Genomic DNA, 25,141 nt, shown 5'->3' on the forward strand with positions numbered 1-25,141 from the left:
GCACAGGTTATTAAGAATTTATATTAGTGTTAGGGACCCCTGGAAATGTGGTCTGCCGTGCAGTGGCTCAGGGGCTTACAACAATTTTGGCCAAAAATGTTAAACTAAAAGACCATTTTATTTCATAGATATCTATACATATATATTTAGGCACTGTACCGTGTATAAGTTTCACTGGATGTGCACTGAGCTCTGTCTGTGTTTTATGTTCTGTCTCTGGTTTTAAATATATATTGCCATGCTCAGTAGCACTCATCTGTGACACTCATATGCTTATATATATGTTGTGGTTATTTTGGGGGTTCAATAGGAGCTTGTTAGGTGTCCAGTATGTTTTCCTTTAGAAAGTCACCTGGTTTCCTTCTAGCCGGCACGGCTCCGAACTCCTGGTCACCGACTCCAAGGTTATGGGGTCCTGCGCTCTGGACACTGGTCACTTTTGCAGCTTTCATCTGCGGGTACGTCTCTCTTCTCAGGGTCACATATGCATCATCATCATAATCATCATAAGGCCTGAAGGGACACTGTTTTGTATGGTTATGTACATTGTATAACTGACACTTGACGGCAACCATTTTAAAACCCCGTTTTTTTTTCCACATCCGACGAGGCAGACTTTGCACAACACACGTAAGTTGCACGTGCTTTACAATCTTTGAACCATCTGGGTTCTTCTTAGGGCAACATCTTTGCCAAAATTCATTTTCATTTTATTTTATACCAGACAGGGCAAATTTTACACACAGCACTTGCTAGCTGCAAATTCACTCGCTTCAGCAAAAGGCATTAGCTTTACACAGCAATACTTTCATACCCGATGGGGCAAACTTTACACTCAGCACTTGCTAGCTGTAAATTCAATGCTTCAGCAAAATAACACATTTTTTTTTTCCGCTTGAGTTCAGTGTCGCAACACATCTTCATCTACTGACCCCCAGAGGCGTGGCATCCCACTTCTGACACCACCTGTGGCAGGACGGACTCGTGGCGGTGTCAGTAAGATGCTAGACACGATGGGAAACTTAAACTATAGTGGTTTAATAGCCACAACCAACATAAAGTACGGGTGCACTGTCCCTTTAAGAAACTACTTTCTAGAAAATAAAGCCTGTTCCCGTTAGGGAAACTAGCTCACTTCTTGAGCCCTTACTAACAGGGCAGCCAGCTAATCTGGTTATGCCCAAAATATATGCTACACAGAGGATAACCAATAAGTATAATAATAAAGTCGTATCTTTTGCAGCTCCAGTAGCAAACAGGAACACCGGTTCTGGGGAGCAGGCTGTGTCCAGCCTCGCAGCAATGTTTATCTTTATCCTGGGTTGGGGTCCCATCTGGTCCCAGCAGCAAAGCTCCTCGCAGGACTGGGGGACCAGAGCAGCAGCTGCTACGGCTTCCTAGCCGGGAGAGTTCTCTCCACCTTCCTGTGGAAAAACAAGAAAAAAATGGAGAGTGATCTCCAATATTCCAATGCTGCAAATCATAAAAAACAAAATGTAATCACTGTCCAGGAATAACTAGGAAATGTCTCAAGGCAGGTGTAGGATAATTCATGTAAAGGAATAATGTCAAGATGGCTATGAAGGTATAGGCACACCAGTCGGGGGTTAAATACAAATGTGAACCAGAGGTAGAGAATAATGAGACCGCAGCCCCACCAGCTATAACTCAATAATAGTCCCAATAATGCTAACCTTGCCCGACCGGTAATCCTGCCACCTTATCAGCCGTGGAGTGCAATAAAGCAAAAGTCCCCTCCAACCTGTATATGGCAGGGGGATCCCAGCTGTAGAAGGATCGGAGAACCGGGGCGCTCCTTTGCTGAATCTGTAGATGGAAGGCTGCAACTGCTCCACTGCCTGGCGTGTATGCCAAACCCTCAGCTCACCGATGTGGATGACGTAGGAGCTGCGTCACAGAAAACGACGGCCGCGCTAATCTGGGGTCCCGCGGGTAGTGCGTTCAAGCCTATGGATCACACTGGGGTTCCCGACCAGAAGGCAACCAGCCGTGCTGTGGTCAAGGCAGATGACGTGCAGACTGTGTCACAGAGCTCACCGGCTGTGCTGTACTGGGGTCCCGAGGTAGAACGCTCCAGCCCACAGATCTTCCTGAGTCTACCTCCAGAGGCAATCGGCCGTGCTGTGACCTGGGAAATTGCATGCAGGGTGTTGCCGTGGTACAGATCAGCTGGATACCACCTCCGTTCAATGCTGTTGATAATCACCTGTAGCCATAGAGACTGCTGTGTGCTCCATAACAATAAAGTAAATAGAAGTAGGAAGAACGGATGGTCACTACTCCTAGTAACACTACAAACTAGTAAAATAAAAATACTTTATTACAAAAAAAGACTGGACATCATAGTAGAACCACTCTGACGCGTTTCATCCCTACATGGGACTTTATCAAAGAGTATATGGTTCAGAAAACAGACACGTCTAATATACATGTGAGCCACATCTGATTGGATAAAGCCAAATCAGACACAGCAGATAACAATAAACACATGAATAGAAACGTATTAACTCTAGCATGTCTGTGATACAACAAAACTTACATATATTCACAAAATAGAAGAAAAAAATATATACATAAATGATATTAAAAACAAAGAACTTAGTATGATGTCAAGCACAATAATAAAAATTCTATATAGAAAAAGATAATCATGGAAGAGAAAGATCACGGGAGATAGCAATCAAATATGCATTGTTATTACAGATAATTGTTATTATTACTATTCATAAAACACAATGCATAATATTTTAAACTTTTTCTGTTATCATATCATAAGATTGCCAAAAAATTACAAATTATTTTATACAAATGTCAATAATAAAATAGTGGTAAACAATATAATGTATTATAATAATCTCCATTTAAAGCGATACGACATTTTCTTGATTTATCCACATTATCAGTCTCACATTGCACTTTTTTACAAGAATCTATATTCTTTTTACTTACACATAATTATTTTCTTTTCGATTCACATTTTTATTTACAAAAATTAGGCACTGCTATGGGCACGAGTTTTGCCCCTTCATATGCTAATTTGTTTATGGGTTTTTGGGAGACACAATTTATTTATCACTCTAATAATTCTTTTCGTCATAATATCGTCTTTTATAAGAGGTATATTGACGATCTGATACTCATTTGGGATGGTGATGAGCACTCTTTATTCTCTTTTATTCACTATATTAACACTAATGATTATAATATTAAATTCACTTTTGAGCACAATATTAATCACATTAATTACTTAGATTTGACCCTTATATTGACAGTGAGCTGAATATTCAGACCGATATTTTTCGCAAAAAGAACTCCAGGAATATGCTTCTCAATGCACGGAGTTGCCATCCCCGTTCATTGATAAGGAATATTCCTGGATCTCAATTCATGAGATTGAAAAGACTCTGTTCTACTAATGACATTTTCCTGTCAAGATCAAAGGAAATGTTTGACAGATTTATAGCTAGGGGCTATTCTACCAAAGACATGAGATTGCATTTAGTGGAGCTAACTCTATGGACAGAGATACTTTGATTCAAAAAACTGGTTTGAAATCTACAAATTCAATTAGGATATCTTCTAATACCACACAAAGTCCATTCTTTGTAACTACCTACAGTGCACAATCACAATTGATTTCAAAGATAATATCTAAACATTGGCATACTCTTCTCCTCGATGAAGACATTGGCCCTTCATTATCTAGTGGCCCTAGATTTACCTTTCGCAAGGCGAAAACCCTAGCCTCCCACCTTTCTCCCAGTCTGTTTTATTCTAATTTAAAAACTGCTACTATTAATACCATACCCAAAGGTTTTTATAATTGCGCGAATTGTTCTATGTGTCAATACGCACTACCTTCTAAGTTTATAACTTACTCTAACGGGTTAAAAAAGTTTCATATTAAGAACTTCTTGAATTGCAATACATCCTTTGTTGTATATGTTCTTTTATGTGCGTGCGGCCACAGATATGTGGGACGCACTATTAGACCTCTTAGGTTGCGCATAGCTGAACACACCCGTTTAATAAAGAGAAAAGACTTGGTCCATCCTGTATCCAGACATTTCTCACAGTGCCCTAGGGGAGGTATTGGTAACTTCTCCTTTACTGCCATTGAACATGTACCCCGTCACCCCAGGGGAGGCAATAGGGAGAATCGATTAAATCAGAAAGAAATGTATTGGATATTTACTCTTAATACTCTCCATCCCTTAGGAATGAATTCCGATTGGGAGTTGAAACATTTTTTGTAGATACATGGAGATTATTATAATACATTATATTGTTTACCACTATTTTATTATTGACATTTGTATAAAATAATTTGTCATTTTTTGGCAATCTTATGATATGATAACAGAAAAAGTTTAAAATATTATGCATTGTGTTTTATGAATAGTAATAATAACAATTACTGTATCTGTAATAACAATGCATATTTGATTGCTATCTCCCGTGATCTTTCTCTTCCATGATTATCTTTTTCTATATAGAATTTTTATTATTGTGCTTGACATCATACTAAGGGCCTCATGCAGAGAGCAGCGCTAACAGGGAAAGCGGCATGTATTGGCGAAATCTGCCTTTAGAAAGGCAGATAATGGCGAGTTTTAAAAAAAACGCCATTTTTTTTTCTCTGAAACTCGCCACGCGGCTGGAGAGAACATAAATCTCTCCAGTGTTGAAAACGGCCGTATTCAGAGAACCGCGAACGCCATCTAGTGGCTGTTCGCGGCAAAAAAATGGCGCGATTTTCAACATTTTCCTTCGCCAGCAAGAAGCTGGCACTCGGCGGCCGGTGGGGGAGAAAAAAAAAACCCGATTTTTTCCCCACTAGTTTCAACAGCGCTCATATCGCTGGTTGAAACTCTCCATATGCAGAAAGGATTCTAAATGCAGTTTTATGCCCTTTCTGCATATGGAGAAAAAAACTCTCCATTACAGTTACTTTTTATTCCCCTCTCCAATTTTAAATAGCGCTGCTCTCTGCATGAGGCCCTCAGTTCTTTGTTTTTAACATCTTTTATGTATATATATATTTTTCTTCTTTTTTGTGAATATATGTAAGTTTTGTTGTATCACAGACATGCTAGAGTTAATACGTTTCTATTCATGTGTTTATTGTTATCTGCTGTGTCTGATTTGGCTTTGTCCAATCAGATGTGGCTCACATGTATATTAGACGTGTCTGTTTTCTGAACCATATACTCTTTGATAAAGTCCCATGTAGGGATGAAACGCGTCAGAGTGGTTCTACTATGATGTCCAGTCTTTTTTTGTAATAAAGTATTTTTATTTTACTAGTTTGTAGTGTTACTAGGAGTAGTGACCATCCGTTCTTCCTACTTCTGTGGAAAAACAAGCTCACCTTGTGTGAGCAACTTCCTGCTTTTTAAATGCACTTGTTTCACTGATAGTTCAGCCCCTGTTTAATCAGTCCTCAGCTGTGCTTTCTCTGTCTGAGGAGGTTAACACTCGGTGAACTGGCTGCAGCATCTCTCCATTCACTGTCACAGCCTACTGAGTCAGTGACTCTGTCACAATATATATATATATATATATATATATATATATATATATATATATATATATATATATATGAAAAAGAAAAGAAAAAAGCGCACCCCCTAGTGCATTATCTTCACAGTAGGAAGATGAATATTTTTTGGTAAAAATAGATGGTGGGCAATGCACACTTACAAGAATAAAATAAGCAAAGTTCACATAAAGGTTTCTTTTAGGGAGCCTGGATGCCCGACAGAAGATGGAATGGGGGCACAACCAACTCACTGCGATTCTACTGGGCAGATGGCATTTACCATGCCATACACAGCCTGCACTCGTTGGTCAATGGCTCTGCCCAGGCTTAACCGCGGGGTCCTCAACCCGAATTCAGGCGATCAATAGGCTCCTAAAAGTTCAATAGTATTTTCTCCAAAAGTAACGCGGATGTGTCGCGAGATTCTGGTGACGTCAGCCCTACACGTTTCGTCCGCAACTGCGGACTTCGTCAGGGGTTATATATATACATACACACACACATACAGTTGTGTGAAAAAGAAAGTACACCATCGTGAATTCCATGGTTTTACATATTAGGACATAATAACAATCATCTGTTCCTTAGCAGGTCTTAAAATTAGGTAAATACAACCTCAGATGAACAACAACACATGACATATTTCACCGTGTCATGGTTTATTTCACAAAAATAAAGCCAATAATGTCACTTCCTCAGGGTCAGAGGTCACGGCGCCTTGGAGAAGTACTGGTTGTGAGAACATGTCAGTCAAGTGAAGCAGGAAGCAGCATCATAGAGATATCGCGAGAGAGGCTGTTGTGCTTGCATGCAGGAGTGTGTGGATTTCCCTTACTTGGCATCCATCTTGGAGAGTGCTCCGAAGTTAGAGGGACATACACCACACATCGGGGAGCCCGCGAGGACCCTTACTGCTGCCGGCGTCTGCCCCACTTGGTTATACACGCTTGTTTTTTCCAGTCCTACTGTAAGTAGGGTTTTGGGTTTTAACCCCTTGATGACCCGCTGCAGCAGGCTCCGTTTGTTTTATTAAATAGTTATTTTACTTTCAGCTTGTTTGTCTAGTGTATGTTTTTTGTTAAATGTTTTATGTTGTTTGTCCAATTTTAACATTACGTATTACACTATTATTTTCCTTTGTTTCTGTCCCTATGTCACGGACCCCCTGATTGGAGATCTTCAAGTGATTGGACCATTTGGATTTTCTCCCCCTCCATCTGTTTGGACTTTGGACTCTTTTGGGCGCTGGTCTGTATATGTTATTTGTGTTTTCTCTGGTGTTGTTCTGCTAGTGTTCCTGGCTGCCCTGTACACATTGTGTATTGTTACATGTTTTATTTAGATTTCATATTGTTAGTATTTTTAATTTAATGATGGATAGCGCCTAAGCACTTTTTTTTTCCCTTTTTTTTTTGTGTTTAAAGCATTTCATAGTTAAGAAGATGCTGGTGGGATGGCGAAAAGAGTGATGAGTGCCTGATAGTTGTAGGCCAGACACCCCAGGGATTCTGGAGAATTTATTGTGGGTTTCAGTTGAGGATTGTTTTTTGGAATTTGATGCAAAACTATTTGGTGCTGCATTTCTACAGGCCTTTTTGGGGGCATTGAGGGTAGGCGAGTTGGCTGCGGGGTCTAAATTCACTATAGGCAGATGGCTGTAGGTTCAGGCCCTTTTTGGAGTGGGAGCAATTAAAAATGTATATAAAGACGTGGTCGCCAGTGCTCTCCGGTTAGCCTTAGGAATATCTGTGGCTATCTCACAGAAACGCTGCAACATTTCTGTGAGATTTCTGCAGCCAGACTAATGACCCATCGGATTAACACAGTGGAGGTCCCTGCAGTCCCAATCAACCGCATGGGACCCCCGCTGTGTTCATTCGAAGGGCCATTAGTCTGGCTGCAGAAATCTCACAGAAATGTTGCAGCGTTTCTGTGAGATAGCCACAGTTTTTCCTTGATTTTCCTGGGCTAGCGGAGAGCACAGACGACCACATTTATAAGGCAGTGTGCAGTTAAACAGATGAGGCAGGTAAAGAAGCGTGGCTGTATATTGGGGCTAAGGTCCCGCTGGAGGCTGCTGCATGCACGCCTGGAGTTCTGGCGACGCGTACACAGCTGAAACTCGCGGTCTGAAGGGTGCGATCGGAGGCGCGGGCATGGCAATGGGAAAGCGTGCGTGGTTTAACCCCTTCAGGGAACAGCACTGCATGGTAAAGGGAAGCGTGTGTGGGTTAACCCCTTCAGGGAACAGCACTGCATGGCAATGGGAAGCATGTGTGTCAACCCCTTAATAATTAAAAAAAAAATCAAATAAACCTTTTGGTTCCTTTGGTCCCTCGCCATCCGAGCCGCGTGTTCCAGGGTTAATATTTATTTGCTGCCATTAATGAACACTGTCCCGAAATGCTTCTGTAGAGGAGGAGGCGGCGGGGTGTCCGTTGATGATTTGACCGTTAGGGCTTGTTGGCGTGGGAGGGGGTCTGGGAGAGGAGGCCCAGCTAAGCACACAGAACTGCAAAGAGATCTGTTCTCCTATTGGCTCCCGGCGCACCATGTGACTGTGGCGCTGCACGGGAACACAATCTTGTTGTATCCCCTGCTGGCTGATGTGCCACAGCACAAAGAGGGCCAGGAAGGGAGGAAATACCGGGGCCTGCTTGTAAGCAGGTAAGGGATTGGTGTGAGGCCCGTGCGTGCCGCTATCACTAACGGGGACCTAGCCTTAAGCACCGATTGGCCCTTTAAGAGTGTTGCAGGCTTAGGACACATTCAGCAGGAGCGGGTCATTATCTGTTGCAGGAGAATGGGTTTCCTTTAACTCGGTTCCAATTGTGCAGAGTTTTTCAGTTATGCTAAGAAAAACTGGGGGTTGATGCAGCAGCTTATAGGTCACATTCTTTTCGCATTGGGGCAGCAACAAAAGGTGGCTAGGCTGGGCGTTTGTGAGGAGTAATTAAGAGAATAGGCAAGTGGGAGTCTGGGAGGTTCACGTCCTATGTGAGGCTTAGCTAATTTAAATTGCTTGATTGAATTCAGATTAATGCCCCGGTGTTGTCTGGGTGTGCAGAGAGCCATATATCTTTTGGGCTGCTAGAAGGGAGGCAGTCCGACCATATGGGACCCACTTGGATGTTTATAGGACCGTTCTAAAGGGCAAGGTGGCAACCTTGGGCCCTGCGCCTTCGGGAGCCCGCGCTCCCTCCTCTCCTTTCTCTTGTCAGTGCCAGTAAACTACTTTCACCCATACGGAGGAGGGCGCTGGAGGAAGGAGCATAGGTCCCCGTCCTCTTCCTTCAGCTCCACACTCCGGTCGGGCAGAAGTTGGAACCTGGAGCCAACAGGAGGAGTGAGAAGAGGGGAGGAGGAAGCGTGGACCCCCAGACTGGCAGAGAGAGGTATGTCTCTATGTATATGTCTGTGTGTGTCTGTGTATGTGTGTGTCTGTGTTCGTCTGTGAAAGGGGTCTTACCTTTCCAGAGCGGGCCACCTCCTGTAGCTGTGTGTTTCTATGGTGATCAACATCAAATGATGTCGCAAAGTCATATGACGGTGTGTTGTCATGGCAACGTGACATCACATGATGTCATGATGCTGTGACGCTGCCGGTGGAAAGCCTCTTGTCAAGGCAATTCCTCTTTAATTTTTTATAGGGGGGCCCGCTGCCAGCGCACCGCCTTGGGCCCCGCAAAGCCTAAGGCTGGCCCTGTGGCTATTACTAGGGTAACATGGTTGGAGACGAGGGGTATGCAGTGAACACATTTCCTTGCCAATGTCCTGCGTAACAGGCAGCGGTTTGGGCGCCTAGATGTTTTTGTCTTCCATGTGAGTGGTGACGACCAGTGTCAGCGGCGGACGCTAGAGTTGATTTGCGTTTTGAATTGGGTCAATTGTTATTGTTATTTCCAGGGCTGAAAATAGTCTGGTTTGAAGTGGTCCCTAGGTTGTGCCGGAGGGGGGCTAGAGACATCAAGTAAATTGAGCGAAGTAGGTGTAAGCGTAACAGAGCAATGACGAGTTTTGTTAAGGAAATGGGGCTCATTCTCTGGCACAGAGAGTTGGAGAAACCAGAGGTTGGTCTAGTTCAGTGCGACGGGTACATCTGTCTGAGGTGGGCGTCTACATTTAAAACCAGAGACGAACATGAAACACAGACAGAGCTCAATGCACATCCAGTGAAATTCATACACGGTACAGTGCCTAAATATACATGTATTGATATCTATTAAATAAAATGGTCTTTTAGTCTAACATTTTGGCCAAATTGTTGTAAGCCCCTGAGCCACTGCACGGCAGACCAAATCTCAAGGGTCCCTACACTAATATAAATTCTTAATAACCTGTACATTGCCAGGAAGAATGATTTATAATAAATCTGTCAAAATTAGTTGCAAAGTTCTAAGTCTGATTGAAGCTTTTATTAACCTGTACATTACCAGGAAAAGCACTATGTATTAGATTTGTCACAATCACACTGCAAGCAGGCAAGTTCCCCTGATTTATTATTGCTTTGTGGACCAGAGACCCCCTGCTTCCCGAGTTACAGGCCCGGTATGTGTGATCGGGTGCCAGTGTCGCCGCCATCTTTATAGCATCCCATACGCAACAAGCCCGCTATTAAGATGGCGGCGACACTGGCACCGATGCCCCATACCGGGGCCTGTAACTCGGAAGCAGGGGGTCCCTGAGCCAGAAATCAATGCGGTTCAGCTCAGGAGACCCCCTGCTCCCGCACAATATTATTAAAATACATTAATGCTGCTTCATTACCATAGCGGCTCTCCGCTAAGGCAATGAAGGGATTAAGGCATAATAGCATGTTTATTGGGGACATTTGCCCCAAATAAACATTGCAATAAACAACATACACCCCCTGTGCCCCCAACATCCCCTATACCCCCTAACATACAGTACATATATTACATTTTTGTGATGCACAACAATGATACTATAGGCCGGCGGTGGCCCTCGGGTGGCCCTCGGGTGTTCCCTGCAGGTGTCCCCGTAGGCCTGCAGTACCAATTCTGTGACCCCCAAATATAATTAAACAACACATAAATAATTATAAATAAATACACCCCCTTCCCCTTAACACATACAGTATAGTAATGGGCACAATTACTATAATCCACATGTCCGGCTTCCACGATGAAGGCCATCCTCCTCTTCATCACCGTCCTTGCCCCCTCCGATGCTGCAAAACATAACCAAGAATAAAAACAGCCAATGTAATGTCCCCTAACCCCTTAATCACCGTAGCGGTTATTAACCGCTACAGTCATTAAGGGGTTAACCAACCCTCACCCACCACTCGGGAGGCCTAAATACCCTCCCCCACTACCCACCCCGTGAGGCCTAACCACCCTCACTCAATACCCAGGCGGGAGGCCTACCCACATACCCTTGTGGCCAATACCCCCTTCCCCCCCCCCAGTACCCACAATAAACATCATTATATTTATTAAATACATAACCCACCCACTGTGCCCCCCCCATAAATACACGATTTATTATTTTACATACAGGGTTAATACCCCAGGCCACGGAAGTCCCCGGTGGGCCTGACGGGTGTCCGTAGACCCGTAAAAGGCCAAGAAAAAGGTTTCAAACAGGGTCTGGAGGCCTATGGGTGGTCCCCGCCATGTGCCGTGGTTCACCAGGTGGCCTCCGCAGGTCACTGTGGGACACAATGGGGTCTCCACGGGTAGACCCGCTGGTGTCTGGGGGGCCCTGGGTCAGACCCACAGGTGCCTGAGGGGCCTCGGTTGTTCCCACGGGGGTCTGGGGGCCCTCGTGTGGTCCCTATGGGTCCGTGGTGCCGCCAGATGTGGGGCCACCAGTTCTTCCCCTCAGGTTTCCCCCATGGACCTGCCAGCCTGGTACCCGTGAGTGTCCGAGGAGACCTCAGGAGGTCTCCAGAGGTCCCCGCAGACCTAAGGAACAACCCTGTATGTAAAAAAAATAAACCTGTCCTATACATTAAATATATCAATCCCCCCCCTCAACACATACAGTATAATAATGTGCAAAATAACTATTATCCAGATATGGATAATAGATTATTTGCCCATTATTAAACACATTAACATGCATAATAAAATAAATAAAGTTCTACTGACCTCATCAATATGAAGCCCCTTCGCCAGCAAATTCCCTGTGTCCTCCGTTGCCAACAAAATACATAGCCAATACTTTGCAATTACATTCTGATATCAATTAACCCCTTAATCACCTTACTGGATAATAACCACAAAGGTAATTAAGGGGTTAAGCCACCCTGGCCTGATACCCACCCTTCACCCATTTATTTGTACAGTGGCTTCATCATGCAACTATATATATATATATTTACATTTTATATATATATATATATATATATATATATATATATATATATATATATATATAAAATGTAAATATACTGTATGCTCATTTGCATGCAAATGAGCATACAGTATATTTACATTTGCTATATGCTTTGCTGTGGAGGGTTTTTGTCACTTTTTTTACTCACCATAACTTAACTCAGTATATATATGTATATATATATATTTACATATACATACACATATACACATATACACATATATATATATATATATATATATATATATATATATATATATATATATATATATATATATATATATATTAAACACACACAGTTGGTGCCGCAATCAAAACCATATATATACACACAGAAAAGAATGACCTAGGCACAAATAAACAAGGGAGAGAAAGAAAAAAAGAGAAAAAGAAACATCATAGGGTAGTATATCAAACAGTTCCAATGATTAATTGGTGAGATATGCACTTACAGTTATATAAGTGAATATTAGCCTTTTATCCACTGTGGGATCAGGAGTTCAGCTAGGGGTCTTTTGTGTCTCTGCCTGAAACTCTCTGTTCTTCAGGGTAACTGTTAACACAGTATTCCACAGCAGTCGCGGTGCACCTGTATACAGGGATTACGTCTTGCAGACGGATCTCATAGGGAGATTAGGTAGGGAATAAAAAGGAAAAACAAAATAGTGTAAAACCTTTTAATTATAAAATTAGTAAAGCAACTAAATAGGTATCCAACTCACATTCTGTGAGTCATAAAAGAGCAATAGAGAGAAACAACAAGTCTCTCACACTTGGTGGTTGATGAACGCCGACTCCCAGTCCAGCTAAATCACGCAGTCACTTCCGTGTCACGTTGCCTCGGCTCTCGCGAGATCTCGTCTCAGTTGCTGAAAGTTCACTGCTCCGGCTCCGTGGTGGGGAATCAGCTTGTCAGCTCGTCTCTCTCTGCTCGTAGAACGCCCGCCCTACGCGTTTCTCCAATGTGGCTTCGTCAGGGACTGCTATCTCTTACCTACCCCTACCTAGGGTTTATATGCCTCTCGTGATTGATTGGCTGGTACAAAATTGGCAAATTGGCTAATTGACAAGTAAAAACGCTGCTACAGTACATAGTAATCGTTACCACTAAAGAACACAATGATAAAGAAACCTGTATACTACATATTTTGAGACTGGAATGTACAGAAAGCTATTTCTAAAACATAACAATTTGATTATAGAGCATATAACATTTTAAAGGACATATAAGTAAGCACATTGTTATATATATATATATATATATATAAGCAATTCAATAAGCAATATACTGTCTTAGTGTTACCTTAACCAAGAACCTCACTACTAATTCTAACATGAACCTACAGACTAATCAAAACATAATATATTCTAACCTATTAAGTAATCAAGAACATATAAGATCCTTATTATAGAATAATAATATTGTCCATATATTTTACATTTTAACCCCATAATAAATCACGTATCAATCACATAATTAATCATCTATTTGGTTAAAATAACCTTGGAGATACTATTCCGAACAGATCAGTATGTTATATATTTAACTATAGAAAGACCGTGTAATCATATATTGACGGAATGGAACCATATATTAACCTTTCATTAACTGAATGAGGAGTTCTCAATCTGAGAGTATAGTTAACCATACAACATTGATGTCAATATTAACAATATGGAAAAATTATTGCCATGTTATAATTCACAGCAAAGGAAGCCTTTAAGAGCATGAAAGAGATATTGTTGGTTTTAAACGGCATATCATGTAACCAGTAAAGTCTGATATAGATCCTAACCTTTTAACCTTTGGTTAGAATCTAATAATTAAGGAATAATTATTTCGTTTATTTTCGGTATTTTAAGTTTAGTATAATACATAGAGTATATTAAATCAACCAATTTTCTCAATAAATTTCAACCCATATTGATTAATCTATAATCTATTCTAATATAAATAAACTATAATTTTAGTTTTTTAATTACATTCTATACCCACCCGTGATAAATCTTTTCATTTCACCTTAACACTTAGTGATTTAACGAAATACTGATATATTATTAAATACAAATCTAAATCTAAACATATAATGTGTATAATTCAATTTATATTATCTATAATTCAACATTTATATTTCCATAATTATTTATTTATTATGGCGGGGACACATACAAATTCTTATTCACAACAATAAATACATATTGATAACTATCAACCATAACGATATTTATCATAGAAAAAAGGGGGAGAGAGAATAGATTACATACAGTTAACATTGTACCGGGATAGTCAAACTTATTTACACATTTGATCAGGGACAGAGCAATTGGTCATATTGCATTATGCACTCTCTAACAATAAATGATCATATAGAGATCCATAAAAATATATAATCCTATGAACATACAGTAAAAATGTAAGAAAAATACAAGAAAGCATACCAAAAGTGGCATATTACAAATGCTTACCATACAGATTTTTATATTTTAGTTTTTAACATTTCAATTTTAGCATATAGGTGATATTGGGAGCGCAGAGATAAATCAATTATAACTAAAAGGGGCTTGTTATGCTTTCAAGGAGTGGATATAGAGGATGGTGAACCCCATAACATCTTTATGGAAATAATAGCATACACATAATTCAGAGTGTTGAAATTAAGATATATATAGAGAGAGGCTATTTAATCTTTGAGGAATGATCCCAGGTCAATATCGATATTCATACCTTGTGGTATTAAAGTTTTCAAGTTGTATATCCAAAAAGGTCTCTTGCCTGGATATCTTGATGACCTGGTTACCACCTCTCCAATTCGGATGAATTTTGTCAATTCCAAAGAATTTTAATTTAATTTAATTTGGGTCCGGATCATGATGTTCTTTAAAGTGTTTTGAGACACTGTGTTGCATAAAGCCACTCTCTATATTTTTAATGTGCTCAGCTACTCTCAATTTGAGTTTACGTGTAGTTCTCCCTAAGTACTGCTTATTACATGGGCATTGCAACATATATATTATTTTGAATTGCAATCTATGAAATCCTTTATTTCGTGTTCCTCCTGTGTAATCTCAGATTTTATTTTTCTAAAAGATTTTTGAGAATTGGGGTTCAGTTTACACCCTCTACAAGTTTGACATTTGAAGAAACCATTAGTTATAGTTACAGGTTTTACACACTCCTGTTTCAAGCAACTTGGGGCCAATCTTTGTTTTAGATTGGGAGCCATTGTAAATATTATTTCAGGTTTCATTGGTAATACCTGCTGTAGAATGGGATCTTTGTGTAGAATATTCCAATGTTTATGGAATATATTACATATATATACATATATGGAATATATTACATATATATATACATATATGCTGTATACACATGATTAACCAATATACAAAGAAATGTTTAAGGGTTAACAAAAACATGCACAAATAAAAATACCACTTCTCCATATCAATACATCACCTTGCTGTAACACTCAACCTGCCCACAAGCCAGACGAGACCCCGGGACTGAGGTGGAAAGGGATAATACCACACACCTAACAGTAAACGGGGGCACGGCCAGAGTGTGGAAGTAGCGTAGATGGTCCGGGTAACAACAATAGAAAGAGTACCGTACTTGCCAACTCCAGAGGTGGTAGGTATAGTCCGTAAGCCTGGGTCGTGGAGTGGAGAGAGCAGCAAAGTAGATTGTCCGTAAGCCATGTCCAAGGGATATAAAAGTCTGCAAGGTAAAGAGTAATCAACGCCAAGTCCAAGGGAACCAGAGAGCAGAATAAACGAAGTCCAAAGCCAAAGATCAATATCCAGGGAGGTCAGCAGAATATCCAGGGACAGGAACAGGGACTGAAAGACAAAAGGGGCCAGGCAACAGCAGATAGCACCAAGGTACAGAAGCTAGGCAGAGCAAGGAGGTAATGGTGAGGGGAGACTAAATCGGGGGTTGGGACCTATCAGAGGAAGGGGAGGAACAGAGGAGTGGTCTGAGGAAATACCTGATAGGAGGGAAGTGTTTGGGAAGCTGAGGCCTATCGGAGCAACGGGAGGAATGGAGGAGCTGCCCGGCGGAGGACCTGATAAGGGAAAGGTGTCTGGGTAGGTGGGGCCTGTCACAGCAAGAGGAGGAGCGGACGAGCAGCCCGGGGAAAATCCTGATGGGAGAGAAGGGCCTGGGGGGCGGACCTGACGGGGAAGAGGCAGGGAAGTGCGTGGAGTGTGCGCCGCATCATCGGGGGCGGAGTCAGGTGCCCGGCACCAGTATATGGCAGCCCCGGAAGTGTGGGGGCAGCGGGAGAGGGAGCCGCAAAGAGCAAGGTATGCCGCTGGGGAGCCTGGGCGGCATGTAAGAGAGGTAAGGAGGTGATGGCAGCGGGTATGCCCGCAGCACGGATCCTTACACTTGATTATGAAAATTACAATATTATATAAGAAAAAAGCAAATGTGTGGTGCTCAGAAAAAAAGGCCTCAATATGGTCTTTAAAGGAACCACAATAAAGTTCAAATTTTTGATTGAAGATTCCTGCAGTGTGAACCCCCTGGTTAATAAGTAAGGGAAATCAACCCATGACATGTAGAACAATAATATTGTAATCACTACTCCATTGTAATCCGACTAGTGGGCTAAGGTCCCCACGAGCAATGTAGTAAGAGACTTCACAATAAAGTGACCCAACATATCTAATCGGAATGGAGAATAAGCAGGTGATATAAATAACTCACTCTGAGTTGTAGATGTCCTTGAGACTGTCCAGTTTTCATCCACAGCAGGGGGTGTGCTTCCGTTTTTTCTTGGGTAGTTGCAAGAGAAACAATGGGAAAAAGCAGGCACTACAAACTCAAGAAACATAAAATGAAAGATGTCCAAGAGAGCGTGTGCCCATTAAAAATAAATTTAATGGAAACTACAAAAAAACAGCTACATTACGGGGTATAGAGACCCCCCACCAACGCGTTTTGAGCGTAAGCTCTTTTTCAAGGTGGCTATCTAAGGTACTCACCAAGCTGTTTATATACCCATGAAGCACGCTGCTGTCCACTCGCCGTTCACTTCCTGAAACCCTCAGTAGTGACGCGGGCGTGATGACGTCAGTGCGCAATGTGGGGAATACAAAATACTCTAACTTTATTGACAACATAACATAAAAACAATCCTAACACTAGAAATACAGATATGAATACCTGGTATATCTTTCAACAGTGCTAAACACTGGAAAAAAAAGGGAAAATGCATGATTAAAAAGAAACATTTAAAACCAGAGACAGAACATAAAACACAGACAGAGCTCAGTGCACATCCAGTGAAACTCATACACGGTATAGTGCCTAAATATATATGTATAGATATCTATTAAATAAAATGGTCTTTTAGTTTAACATTTTGGCCAAATTGTTGTAAGCCCCTGAGCCACTACACGGCAGACCATATCTCAAGGCTCCCTAACACTAATATAAATTCTTAATAACCTGTGCAATACCAGGAAGAATGATTTATAATAAATCTGTCAAAATTAGTTGCATAGTTCTAAGTCTGATTGAAGCTTTTATTAACCTGTACATTACCAGGAAAAGCACTCTGTATTAGATTTGTCACAATCATACTGCAAGCAGGCAAGTTCCCCTGAGAGTGGGAGATGCTATAGAGTGAGCTTTTAACCATTTAAATGTGGGAGGGGGTGAGCTTCAATTAGGTAGGAGGTAGCCACCCTCTAATCAGCAAAGACTAGCTGAACAAGAATTGTAAAACATACAGGACACCTACAAGCTCATATTGAAGCCCCAAAATAACCACAACATATATATAAGCATATAAGTGTCACAGAGGAGTGCTACTGAGCATGGCAATATATATTTAAAACCAGAGACAGAACATAAAACACAGACAGAGCTCAGTGCACATCCAGTGAAACTCATACACGGTATAGTGCCTAAATATATATATATAAATATCTATTAAATAAAATGGTCTTTTAGTTTAACATTTTTGGCCAAAATTGTTGTAAGCCCCTGAGCCACTGCACGGCAGACCACATTTCCAGGGGTCCCTAACACTAATATACGTTCTTAATAACCTGTGCAATACCAGGAAGAATGATTTATAATAAATCTGTCAATATTAGTTGCAAAGTTCAAAGTCTGATTGAAGCTTTTATTAACCTGTACATTACCAGGAAAATCACTCTGTATTAGATTTGTCACAACCAAACTGCAAGCAAGCAAGTTCCCCTGAGAGTGCGGGATGCTATGGAGTGAGCTTTTAACCATTTAAATGTGGGAGGGGGTAAGCTTCAATTAGGTAGGAGGTTGCCACCCTCCAATCAGCTAAGACTAGCTGAACAAGAATTGTAAAACAGACAGGACACCTACAAGCTCATATTGAACCCCCAAAATAACCACAACATATATATATATAAGCATATAAGTGTCACAGAGGAGTGCTACTGAGCATGTAGTATCGGTGGTGATCAAAAGATTGATCTCAAAAGATTCCCTTGTCGTTAGCAAACTCATGTCATGTGAATAGTGCCATATTTATTGAAGGAAAGGACGGTATTAGGGAATGATCAACTAAATCATACTAATTGTAATTATGAAAAATAATAATAATATCTTTAATCGATAATTATCAATGCAGGTAGGTGCAACTGTGAATTGAAGTGAATCAGAGAAAATAAGAGATACAATGTGTTTGTATCCCTAAAGAAAATTCACTTATATGCACACTCCTGGGAGTAAAATTTAACTTTTAATAAACAGTACTTAAAACATATATTACCGAAAAAGATGGTATAATGAACACTAAAAATAGATTAAATAAGGTAAATACATACACCCCTGTTTGGCTCTCCACGGAATATATAAATACCCCAGTTATGATGTTACTGGAGTACTGGAGGCTCAAGAGGGTGCAACCAGTCAAGATGAGCCCAAAAGAGCTCACTACTTGCAATAACTAGTGCAAAGAATGCATTAACTCACACAGCAGCAGGGAATAATCTAAACCTATTTGTGAATAGTCGTTGCAACACTCAATGAGTGAGATGATATCCTAGCTGCTACACTGTTTTTATATATATGTCTGCACTAATGAATACCTGGGAAAGACACTATGTTAAAAACAGCCCCATAACGGGGACTGGTGACATAATCACGCGTCCAACGCGCGTTTCCCTCCTACTATGGAGCTTCGTCAGGGACCATATTTTGGCTCTAGAGCTGTATACCCTGTTAAGTTCGCTAAAATAGCTCTTAATGTCAGCAGATGTACCTTCCTCATTAGGTTTATGGGTGGTCGAGAAAATTTCTAAAGCTTCATTCAGCCAGTGTTCTATGTCCTGTCCTTCAGTCAAAAATGTGGTCATAATGACCACAATTATGGAGAGGTCTCAGTAAATATGCACACACTATGTTTGTAGTGTTTCCTTAGATAGGAAGGGAGCTGGTCATACAATAAAGAACATTAGCTGTTCCAAAAATTCACATAAGATCAGTGAAGAAGACCGCTAACACCTTAAATAGCTGAAACAAATAGATATATATGACAGGTGCTCTAAGGGTATTAGTTACAATAGTATCGGTGGTGATCAAAAGATTGATCTCAAAAGATTCCCTTGTCGTTAGCAAACTCATGTCATGTGAATAGTGCCATATTTATTGGACATAAATGGTCCTGCAGTTAAATACTGTATGTCTGAGTAGTTCCCAGAATCACAGAGGAAATCAAAAAATAATAAAATTTTATTAAATCTACATAGATATTAAAAACACATATACATTATTAAAAATCCCTATTATTTGAGTGGTGGATATGTACTTATTCATAGGTCTATTGGTATAATACCATGTATGAACATATCCTTGACTTTCAAAATTGCAGCTGATAGTGGTATATCAAGGTCAAATGGTTAGGCAAGGGTTAAGGTATACATAAATCATAGCGCAATCACATAGAGATAAACATATATCTTCATATGTATAAGTACTTCAGATGTAGGAATATACGGATAAAGCACTCTGTGATAGATGGTGCTTAAAACAGAGTTATATATATCTCTCACTGCTTGTATAACAGTATGCAGTTAGCTCTGTTTATCTGCTGTTGTCTCTGAGATTCTCTGAGTACTTTTATGCTGTGCAAAACAGCTGCGTGTTGTTACACAGGTAAGTATTCATATGTTGGAGTGTCAATGATTATGAGTATGACTACCGCATATGCGCATAGATTCATAAAGAGAAAAGACCTCCTCCGGGAAGGCCTATAGTCTCAGGTATAGGCAATATCACTGGGAATACCAGCATATACCTAGACAGAATCTTACGGCCATTTGTAGAGACATTACCATCATATGTAAAAGATACAACTGATGTTTTACGCAAATTAGATGGTATCTCTCTAAATCCAGACTCATTTCTGGTTGGTCTTGATGTGGAGGGGCTGTATTCCAGCATCCCCCACAAGAGTGGCATGAACACAGTCGCATATTATTTCAGAGCAAGAAATATGGACTGTACTTCACACAACAATCTAGTCCTTCAGCTATTGGATTATGTACTGACCCACAACTTCTTCATTTTCCACAACACTCTGTACCATCAAATACAGGGTACAGCTATGGGGACCACTTGTGCCCCCACCTATGCCAATTTATATCTAGGCTGGTGGGAGTAAACAGTGGTCTTCATAGATGATATGGAAATATATACAGAACATGTGGAGTTGTGGGTCAGATACATTGATGACATTTTCCTGATATGGAACGGTACAGAAACATTACTACATACCTTTATCAAATGTCTAAATAACAACACCTTTAATCTAAAACTAACTACCCTTTTCGATAGGAATAGGATAGAATTTTTGGACATTACAGTTACCATATCTAGAACGGGTTCAGATACTGTTGAGACAAGTATATACAGAAAGCCTACTTCGAATAATAGTCTATTAAAGGCCAACAGTCATCACCCTAGACATGTCACAGACAATATCCCAGTAGGACAATTTCTGAGATTGAGACGAAACTGATCCACCACATTTGATTTCAGGAAACAAGCAGTAGACATGTCAAAAAGGTTTCTTACGAGAGGCTACAGTAAGAAATTAATCAAAAAAGCTTACTATAGGGCATTAACATCTGAAAGAACTGATCTTTTGGCATCCAAACCAAGTACACCAAAAGAGGATGTGATCAGATTTATCTCCACGTACAATAGTCAATCAAGAATGACTAAAAATATCCTCAGCAAACACTGGCATGTTCTGCTTGGAGTCCCTGACTTAGCTAAAGTTCTCAGAGATACCCCCACTACAGGGTATAGACGTAACAAAAACATTAAAGATGGGCTGGTTCACAGTCATTTCAACAAACAACAAAACAAAACATGGTTAGGTACAAAACCAGTTGGTTCATACCCATGCGCCAGATGTAAGGCCTGTTCATTCATGGCAGTAACTAAACAATGTAAGAGCTCCAACAACTCTGACACTTTCAAGATAAAAGACTTTATAAACTGCCTCACTTGTGGAACTATTTATCTTATGACCTGCGATTGTGGTATTATGTATGTGGGGAAAACACACAGACCCCTTAAAACTAGGATACTAGAGTATATCGGTAATGTCTGTAACTCTACAGATACCCCGGTTGCTAGGCATATTATAGAAGAACACAAAGGGAACTCAAAAGTGATGCACTTCTGTGGGATAGAACATATTGCTAAGGATTCAAGAGGCGGTAATTGGGACCAACGTCTGTTACAACAAGAAAGCCGTTGGATTTTCCAATTACAAACTATGATACCCAAAGGATTGAATGAAGGGTTCATTTTTTCGCCTTTCATATAGACCTATCACAATGCCATATACTCTATACTTGATAGATATCTGCTATTTGGATCTAATCATTCCTACACAGTACTCTACATGTAAGACATTAATGTCAATTTTTATAGACCTGCATTTACCATTATGGGCAGGCCATTATATGACAGTAACACTCCTACATCATTGGACATTAGTATATTTAACATCTTGGATTTATTGTTTTTAGATAATCACCCATCAATCACTCCTACACAGTACATTACACATAACACACATTATTATAAGGTTTCACGTTAAAAATACCTGCATTGACCGTTTAGGGGCAGGTTTTTCTAGATTAGTCACACTCCTACATAAATTATAATATCACCTTAATTTCACTATACAAGGTCACTTATTATTTCTTTAATTTTAGTCACTAGTTCATTAATAGAGTCACCAGTATATAGAAGATTTGTACTTACCTTATAAGAGGACCAACTACAGTCTATAACAGTAAACATTCACCATTATCAAGATACAAAGACAAAAGAAACAGCGCAAAAAACCTCATAGTATAGTATATAAAATTATATTGTGGTAAAACAGGTGAGTATTGCACGTACATCAAATTCAATAGTTACTAGCAGTACATGTTTTGGACATGTTACCAGTCAGCAACAGATGGTGGGTAAAGATCACCGGATGGCTCCCCTTCTCCTCTCCCGTTTCGTTCAGGATGCCGTGATATAGGGCAGCAGCCCCTCAGCATGAATACAGCAGTCCGATGGAATATAGCTGTCTCTCCACGTGTAAACCGTGGCTGTTTGCGGTAGGAGCAGGCTCTCAGTCACTGGCTTCAGGCGTGCGTCTGCACGTGTGGCGTCTGCTTGCAGCGCGCTTCGGATGACGTCATCAAGCGGCGCCGATCACTCTGCAGTCTCAACCAGCCACAGTAGTTAAATGGCATAGATTGCAGTAACGGGGATGGGGCCAGGTGACAGAAATAGGGTACTGGCACACTGCGAGTAGTATCAGAATGCGCCCTCTTATCCAACGCGTTTCGTACTTCAAAGGTACTTCGTCAGGGATATCGGAGGTCTAGAATGGGGCGCTTCTTATACCAAAACCCTCTCCTGTGATTGGCTGTTTATTTTGAGTCCAGCCTCTCAAACAATTGAGGGAAATTTAAAAGGATAGGGCCCCTAATACATATAACTTTATTAAGAATAGGGGAATCCAATCGATAAATTACTAAAAGTATAAAGAAACAAATATTAAAACCATATCAATGTTAAACAACTCTAAACTAGCATGAATTGAAAGACAGTAGGTATAAGATACGGATATATAATGAAAAAGACAGGTTGACACTTTCACAGAGATAAAATATTATTGCAGAACTAGAACATTATTAAATAACCTGATTCCTTATTGATTGTAAAACTTTAAAACCAATAAAAGTATTTTGTACATTTCTAAATAATTGAAAGTTAATTTAAAATATTTATTTTAAATTTTTTATAAAAAGACTCATAATTTAATATAAAGACCAGACATCAATTTCTTCGTTTAGTCCTAACGGGGACAGTGTTTGTAATTTATAGATCCAAACACTCTCTTGTTTAGAGAGCATTTTGTCTCTATCTCCTCCCCTTCTTCCTGCGGGTACAGTTTGAATGCCAATGTATCTAAGACAACTATCGTCACTATTATGTTTTAACTTAAAGTGTCTGGAGACGCTATGATTCTCTAATCCTAATCTTATATTCCTAGCATGCTCCAGGATTCTTACTCTAAGGTAACGTTTTGTCCGACCAACATATTGGTATCCGCATGGACATTGAAGGAGGTACACTACATATGTCGATTTACAGGATATACAATCTTTTATTAAAAAACTCTCATTTGTAGTGTGTGAAGAAAATTTCTTCCGTTCCAAACTAAGCATTTTACAAGATTTACATTTGCCACAGCTATAGTTACCGCTAGGTCTGATTGGTAGCCATGAAGTCTCAGATGAGGATATAGTTGGGGGTCCAATATCACTAGGTGCTAAATAGTGTTTGAGACTTTTGGCCCTGCGGTATATAAAGCTAGGCTGTGGAGACAAAGAAGAACCCAGAATGGGGTCATTACACAGGATATTCCAGTTTTTCTTAATAATATTCTGGATTTGTGTGTTAACTGAGTTATACTCTGTAATAAATGGAATTTTGATTTTATCACCCTCAGTGTTCTCGTCTATTTGTTTGAAATCTTTTTTAGAACCTTTTTGTATAAGGAGGGATTCTCTATCCATTTTACAGACCCTCTCCAACGAACTTATTAAAAGTGCTCTATCATATCCACGTTCTATGAATTTATCCATTAAAACGATGGATTGATTTTCAAAGTCAATTTGTTGACTACAGTTGCGTTTAATTCGCATAAATTGACTGACAGGAATATTGTCTATCCAGGACCGTTTGTGGTTACTGGTTGACAATAGAAAACTGTTGGTATCCACCTTTTTAAAAAAGGTTTTCGTGTTAATATATGAACCAGTTTTAGATTCCAAATGGAGATCCAAGAAATCAATTTCATTTGTGTGAGTCTCAGCAGTGAATTTCAGATTGAAATCATTGGAATTGAGATACGATTTAAATTGATCTAAAATCGTCTCATCCCCCTCCCAGATACATAGAACGTCATCGATATATCTCTGCCAACTAATCACATGGATAGCAAATGGATTATTATTCCAAATGAAGAGATCTTCCCATACTCCCATGTAAATGTTGGCGTACAGTAGCTAGGGGCAAAGCGTGTCCCCATAGCTGTGCCACACAACTGGATATAATATTGATCCATGAATAGAAAATAGTTGTGTGACAAGATATATTGAATGGCGTCTACAATGAATTCACAGTTGAGGGGATGCAATTCCTCATCTTTCAATAAAGTTTGTTTAATGGCATCAATACCTTTACTATGTGGGATACACGTATATAATGACTGCACGTCAAATGTTGCCCATCTGTAATTTTCTTTCCATATTTTAGGTTTTAATGAATTAAGAACGGCAGTTGTATCCTTAACATAGGAGGGCAAAATCTTTACATATTTTTGCAAAAAATAGTCCACATATTGGGACAGATTTGCCGTCAGGGAATTGATGCCAGAAATTATCGGTCTGCCAGGTGGATTTTGTAAACTTTTATGAATTTTAGGCAGATGATAATAAACTGGAACTCTTGGGAACTCAACACAAAGAAATTGATATTCTCGTTTTGTGATTACTGTGGACTCCACGGCTTCATCTAATAGAGCTTTTAAATCTGATAAAAAGTCATTGGTAGGATTTTTAGACAACTTGCCATAGTAAATCGAATCGTTTAAAATTCGAAATGCCTCTGTTTCATAGTCTTGTCTATTTTGG

Source organism: Ascaphus truei, chromosome 7 (assembly GCF_040206685.1).
Source record: "Ascaphus truei isolate aAscTru1 chromosome 7, aAscTru1.hap1, whole genome shotgun sequence".
Classification (NCBI taxonomy): domain Eukaryota; kingdom Metazoa; phylum Chordata; class Amphibia; order Anura; family Ascaphidae; genus Ascaphus; species Ascaphus truei.